We start from the raw sequence: 7,484 nt of genomic DNA, 5'->3' as shown, positions 1-7,484 counted from the left end.
GTCATTTTGAATACTTTTGGGGGTGCAGTTTTTATAATGGGGTATTTTATGGGGTATTTCTAATATGAAGACCCTTCAAATCCACTTCAAACCTGAACTGGTCCCTGAAAAAAAGCGAGTTTCAAAATTTTGTGAAAAATTGGAAAATTGCTGCTGAACTTTGAAGCCCTCTGGTGTCTTCCAAAAGTAAAAACACGTCAATTTTATGATGCAAACATAAAGTAGACATATTGTATATGTGAATAAAAAAAAAAATTATTTTGAATATCCATTTTCCTTACAAGCAGAGAGCTTCAAAGTTAGAAAAATGCTAAATTTTCAAATTTTTCATCAAATTTTGGGATTTTTCACCAAGAAAGGATGCAAGTTACCACAAAATTTTACCACTATGTTAAAGTAGAATATGTCACGAAAAAACAATCTCGGAATCAGATTGATAACTAAAAGCATTCCAGAGTTATTAATGTTTAAAGTGACAGTGGTCAGAATTGCAAAAAATGGCTGAGTCCTTAAGGTGAAAAAGGGCTCAGTCCTTAAGGGGTTAAAGGGGTACACCGGTGGAAAACAAATTTATTTTTTTTTTAATCACTTGGTGCCAGAAAGTTAAACAGATTTGTAAATTAAAACAACCAAAGAACACGAAGGTGCACTCACTGCAAAGCAGAGACTGTCGGGTCTAGAAGCCCGGTGACTGGATGCCGGGTCACGGCATAGGCGCTGGTGGAGTGTGGCGCTCGAAGGATCTTACTGCACACAGCATCAGGTGATATAGCCCTTTGAGTGCTCTCTCAATTTCCTTGCTTTGTTGTTTATTGGATTTGTAAATTACTTTTGTTTGAAAATCTCAATCCTTCCAGTACTTATCAGCTTCTGTATACTACAGAGAAAGTTCTTTTCTTTTTGAATTTCTTTCCAGTCTAACCACAGTACTCTCTGCTGACACCAGTGGCGTCGCTAGGGGTGGGCCAGAGGAGGCCATGGCCCCCCCTAGATCAGGCCGTGCCCCCCCCTTGGGCCCCCCCAATTTAAAATAAATAGGGATGTCCCGATACATTGATGGCTCCGCCCCCAGCACAGGAGAGGACGGGCCGAGAGCTGAGAGGTCACACAGCAGAGCGGCCGCTTCATGTGAGGTGAGTGATGTCCCCGTGTCCTCCCTCTCTCCCCCCTGATCAGCAGTATAACCCGGGGCTGAGTAAATGTGTATAGCAGCAGTCCACAGGTCACCAACAGGCCAGATTATCACAACAATTTTTGGGAAAATCGCGGCAAAAATTGCGCGCTTTTACCGCGATTTTTCGTAAATCGCGTTAAAACAGCGCAATTTTTGCCGCGATTTTTCCATAAATTGTTCTGGTAATGTGACCTGTTGGTGACCTGTGGACACTGGAGGAGGGAAAGTGACCCCTCTGGAAGGACAACATGTGAACACACTGCTAGTTTATCATTAACCCCTTAAGGGTACATTCACATGAACAGGATCTGCTGCATATTTTTGCTGCATATTTTGTGCAGCTGATTTTGCAACCCATTAGCTTCAATAGGTAGCAAAATCAGCTGCAGAAAATATGCAGCAGATCCTGTACATCTGAACGTACCCTAAGGGCTCATTCAGGGGTGGATCCACAGTGTATTTTACGCTGCGGATCCCCCGACAATGGACCCTACAGTGCTGCCTCCATCTGTGCCTGATCATAACGGCAATCCTCCGCTACGAGCAGACACACTTTGCTTTTGATGTGTATACTCGCGCACATCATGGCCGCTCCTCCTGCTTCCTGAGCTAGGCCGAGAGCAGCCGCGATGTGTGCGAGTATACACATCAAAGCGTGTCTGCTCGTAGCGGAGGATTGCCGTTATGAGGAGGCACAGATGGAGGCAGCACTGTAGGGTCCATTGTCGGGGGATCCGCAGCATAACATATGCTGGGGATCCATCCGTGTAAATGAGACCTAAGGACACAAGGCGTATGTGTACGCACAGTGCCTGCTCCCACTATGTTGTATAAATCATTAGCTAGAACCCTCGGCTAATGCCAGACATCACCAATCAGGCTGATGTCCGACATTAACACTTTAGATGCCGCTATCAAAGTTGATGTAGTGTCCAAAAGTTTTAATGCCTTAAGGACCGAGCGTTTTTCCGTTTTTGTACTTTTGTTTTTTTCCTCCTTACCTTTTAAAAATCATAACCCTTTCAATTTTGCACCTAAAAGTCCATATGATGGCTTATTTTTTGCACCACCAATTCTACTTTATAATGACATCACTCATTTACCCAAAAATCTATGGCAAAAACTGAAAAAAAATCATTGTGTGTTTATATATATATACCTCTCACAGGTGGAGTTTTAAATGGATCCAGCATGTCACCCAGTCAGAGGCTATATGTCCAGCAGAGGTGAGTGGATAGTTGAGTGTTAGGCTCAGAATTTGTGTTAGGTTCCCATCCTAAATGAGGCCACCTCCCCGTGGTGGATGGGGGGACACGTTTTGATCAAAAAGTGCGCTAAGAGCCTCAATTTTTTTGACCAATGTGTGCTGCTGCAATCCTCTTTTTTTGTATATATATATATATATATATATATATGTGTGTGTGTGTGTGTGTGTGTGTGTATATATATATATATATATATATATATATACACATACACGCACACACATTTTAAAATTGCCCCCCCACTTTTGTCACTGGCCCCCCATGTGCCCCCCCTAAATTTGAATGCTGGAGACGCCACTGGCTGACACCTCTGTCTGCTTCTGGATCTGTCCAGAGTAGGAGCAAATTCCCATAGCAAAGCAGTTCCTGACATGGACAGAGGTGTCACCAGAGAGAACTGTGGTCAGACTGGAAAGAAATTAAAAAAGAAAAGAACTTCCTCTGGAGCATACAGCAGCTGATAAGTACTGGAAGGATTAAGATTTTTAAATAGAAGTAATTTACAAATCTGTTTAACTTTCTGGCACCAGTTGATTTAAAATAAATTGGTTTCCCCCGGAGTACCCCTTTAACAGGAATAAAACGGTGTGGTCCACATCCAACCATGGTCCAATAAATCATCAGAAGAACCCTGAGTTACTCCAGATCCACCAAACAAAATTGCGTTTACAGTTGCAACACCATGGCTACAACTTTACCCTATTTTGGGCCAGATAAATAAACTATTTTATTGCTATAACCACACAGACAACACATTTTGAAAGGAAGCACAGTCGGAGCTGAGGAAGAAAGGGATTTCCCTTCAAAACATGTTGAGTGTGCGATTTTATCAACAAAATTATTTATTATTTATCCGGTCCGGAATCGACTACTGTTTACATTCTATACAGAAGGGTTGCACCAGTAAACGCCATTTTATCCGATGAATCTGGAGTCATTGAGCGTTCTTTTATGGTTAGTTAAGGTATCCACATTGTTCTCTATTCTAAAGCATTTACACATAGAGAAAGTTCACAATATTTACAGATAAAGTACAAGTACAATATTCACTTTTGCTCAATATGTTCAACCTACATTATTTATGTATGGCTTTCCTGATAGATATATATATATATATATATATATATACATTTTCTGTTTCACTTCCTCAGTTTCGGCTCCAGAGTGGAACTGAAATGTTGCTGTGACATGTCAATAAATCCAGGTTTGCGAATATATATAAATAAATAAACATATATATATATATAGATAGATAGATAGATATGAGTTTCCCAGCATATAAACCATATGTGGAGCCCAAATGTGGTTTGAACCTAACACAGCTTCTAAGAAAGTGCTTCCCAACCAGTGTGCCTCCAGCTGTTGCAAAACACAACTATGTGTGCGAAAGAGACCCCACAGATGTGTACCATCACCTTGATAACATCCATCAGGAAGAATAGGTGCCACTTTTATGTAGTTATACCAGTGTTTCCCAACCAGGGTGCCTCCAGGTGTTGCAAAACTACAACTCCCAGAATGCCCGGACAGCCTTTGGCTGTCCGGGCATGCTGGGAGTTGTAGTTTTGCAACAGCTGGAGGCACCCTGGTTGGGAAGCACTGCTCTAAGAGCTCTAAACCCAAATCTACAGATAAATGATGTGAATTTCACAGTAAGGTTCTATTCACACTGGCATCACAACATTTGATTTAAGACACTAGTTACATGAATACTTCTTGCTTTTCTTTATATGGTTTCTTGAGTATTCTGGATATCTACTGTTATTGAGCCTTCAGCAAGTCTTGTACTGATTTGCATACAGACTTGTACATTCCATTCTTATATATGGGTTTCTGTCCTGTGTTAAACTGTTGTTGTTCTTTGTTACTATAATAAAAAAGAGTTACTATACTAAAAAAAAGGCTTCTTATCTTACAAATGGATCTATTATGATTCATAAAGATCCATTAGTTGTGTTTATTCTTACTGACTTATAATGAGCTGAATAGAATATTGTAGCACTGTATGCACACAGACACACGAAACACTGGCATTTATTATATTAAAAATATCCTGAAATGATAAAACAAGGGTCAGACAGTTGTCATTCTGGAATCAGGTAGCTCAGAGCAGTAAATACTTACTGTATGAATTCCACAATACTTATATGACATGGTGAAGGTATCTGTTGGAGGAAACTGATATTCCAAATAGGATTGTTAGAAGGATAGAAAATGCTGCATGTGTTTAGTTTATCATTATTTGCAAATTCTGTAAAAAAAAATTAAATCATAGAAGTATTATTTATGTATAAAGCGAGAAATCACTGTATGCCTCTATTCATCTGGCTATGCAACTATCTCTCTCTATCTAAGTCTATCTATCATCTATTTATCAACCATTTATTATCTATCTTTTATCTATCTATCTAACTCATCTATCTATCTATCTATCTCATATCTATCTATCTAACTCATATCTATCTATTTATCTATCTACCTAACTCAATCTATCTATCTTATATCTATCTATCTATCTCATATCTATCTATCTATCTATGTATCTATCTATCTATCTCTCATATCTATCTATCTCATATCAATCTATCTATCTCATATCTATCTATCTCATATCTTTCTATCTATTTATTTATTTATTTATTTATCTATCTTTCTAACGCATATCTATCTATCTAACTCATATCTATCTATTTATCTATCTATCTCATATCTATATATCTCATATCTATCTCATATCTATCTATCTATTTATCTATCTATCTAACTTATATCTATCTATCTGTCTATCTCATATCTATCTATCTATCTATCTATCTCATATCTATCTCAGATATATCTATCTATCTATCTCATATCTATCTATCTATATATCTCATATCTATCTATCTATCTTATATCTATCTATCTATCTCATAACTATCTATCCATATATCTCATATCTATCTATCTATCTAGTAAACCAGGAAAAAATGCAGCACTTAAGGTGCAAATGGTGCCAGTGATTCAAAATGACTTGACCAAAAATCCATCCATGTACAAGAACCAGAACAAGGTGCAGCACTCCAATAACAACTGTGATTTTATTTTCTCATGTGGGCATTAATGCCCACATGAGAAAATAAAATCACAGTTGTTATTGGAGTGCTGCGCCCTGTTCTGGTTCTTATCTATCTATCTATCTATCTATCTCATACCTATCTATCTATTTATCTATCTATCTCATATCTATCTCATACCTATCTATCTATCTATCTCATATCTATCTATCTCATACCTATCTATCTATTTATCTATCTATCTATCTCATATCTATCTCATACCTATCTATCTATCTATCTCATATATATCTATCTATCTCATATCTATCTATCTAATATCTATCTATCTATCTCATACCTATCTATCTATCTATCTCATATCTATCTATCTCATATCTATCTATCTCATATCTGTCTATCTATCCATCTCATACCTATCTATCTATCTATCTCATATCTATCTATCTATCTATCTCATACCTATCTATCTATCTCATATCTATCTATCTCATATCTATCTATCTATCTCATATCTATCTAACTCATATCTATCTATCTAATGTTACACATTAGTTACACTATTAGGTTGTGTTTCCACTTGGAAGTGTTTTTCTTCTATCTGCCACTGCAGTTTTTAAGCCAAAGCCAGAATTGGATTCAAAAGAAATAGGGACTAGTGTTGCGCACGAATCTTCATAATGCGATTTCGCGAATATTTAGAATATAGTGCCAAAAATTTGTAATGACAAATATTTTTTTTTCACATGCAAATTTTTATGCGAATTTTCCATGCAAATTTTTGCATGGAACAAAAAGTGAACGAACATAGCGGATATGCGAATTTTGCGAGCATAGGATGAACAATCGTCAATATATTTGCGAAATATCGCAAATTCGAATATGGCCCCTGCCGCTCATCACCAATAGGGAATATAAAGGAAGGACTTATACATCTCATTCCTACTGGATCCACTTCTGGCTCACAAACTGGAGAAGCAACATATAGTACACATATACAGAAAACCTAATACATTACTTCTCTATTTCCTTGTATATTCTCAGAGCAGTAAATACTTGCTGTATGAATTCCACAATACTTATATGACTTGGTGAAGGTATCTGTTGGAGGAAACCGATATTTCAAAGAGGATTGTTAGAAGGATAGAAAATGCCGCTGGTGTTAATCAATGTTTGCATAAAATCATAGAAGTATTATTTATGTATAAAGCGAGAAATCACTGTATGCCTCTATACATCTGGCTATGCAACTATCTATCTGTCTCTATCTAAGTCTATCTATCAGCTATTTATCAACTATTTTCTATTATCTATCTCTGCATCTATAGATGTCTTTATCTAACTCATATATCTCTATCTATTTATAAACTTTTCTATTATCTATGTATATTTATCTAGCTATTTATACCTTTTTTATCTATCTTTTCTATTATCCATCTGTCTTAATCTATCTATCTATCTCATCATCTATCTTTAATTTCCTATTATCTATCGATCTATCCATCTATCTATTTAAATTTATATATCTATTTATCTCTCTCTAATGTCTATCTATCTATCATTTCCTTTTATCAATCTATATATTTATTTATCTCATCTATCTATCTGATATCTATATGTCTGTGTCTCTCTCTCTCCATATATCTAGTTATCTATATCATATTTATTTATAATATTTTAATTATTTATTTATTTTAATATCTATTTTACTATCCGTCCCTATATCATATCTATCCCCCTTCTATCTTTCTCTATCTATCTATTTCATATCTATTTATCTATTTCATATCAATATATAACTTTTATGTTTCTATCTAATATTTATAATGTATCTATATTTTTTTAATATCTAGCTATCTTTTTTGCTTATATCTATTTATAATCCTTTTAACAAATCTATCCTATAGCCATTTTAACCCTTATAATACCTAAACTCTCTCTTGCACACAGGGATATATTTTCCCATAGACTATCACTATGCATATACCT

General features: G+C 36.1%; 1 long non-coding RNA gene across 1 annotated transcript in view; it reads left to right on the top strand.

The window, feature by feature from the left end:
• The first annotated feature begins 654 nt into the window (after positions 1-654).
• The window catches only part of LOC130273077 (uncharacterized), a 24,292-nt gene continuing 17,462 nt past the window's right edge, over positions 655-7,484 (top strand). The window contains exon 1 of the long non-coding RNA XR_008843864.1: positions 655-763. This is a non-coding gene — a long non-coding RNA (uncharacterized LOC130273077). The remainder of the gene's footprint in view (positions 764-7,484) is intronic.

The sequence above is a fragment of the Hyla sarda genome, chromosome 5, assembly GCF_029499605.1.
Source record: "Hyla sarda isolate aHylSar1 chromosome 5, aHylSar1.hap1, whole genome shotgun sequence".
Taxonomy (NCBI): Eukaryota; Metazoa; Chordata; class Amphibia; order Anura; family Hylidae; genus Hyla; species Hyla sarda.
Note: the sequence above shows the minus strand (reverse complement) of the source record. Positions and strands in the feature narration are given on the sequence as shown.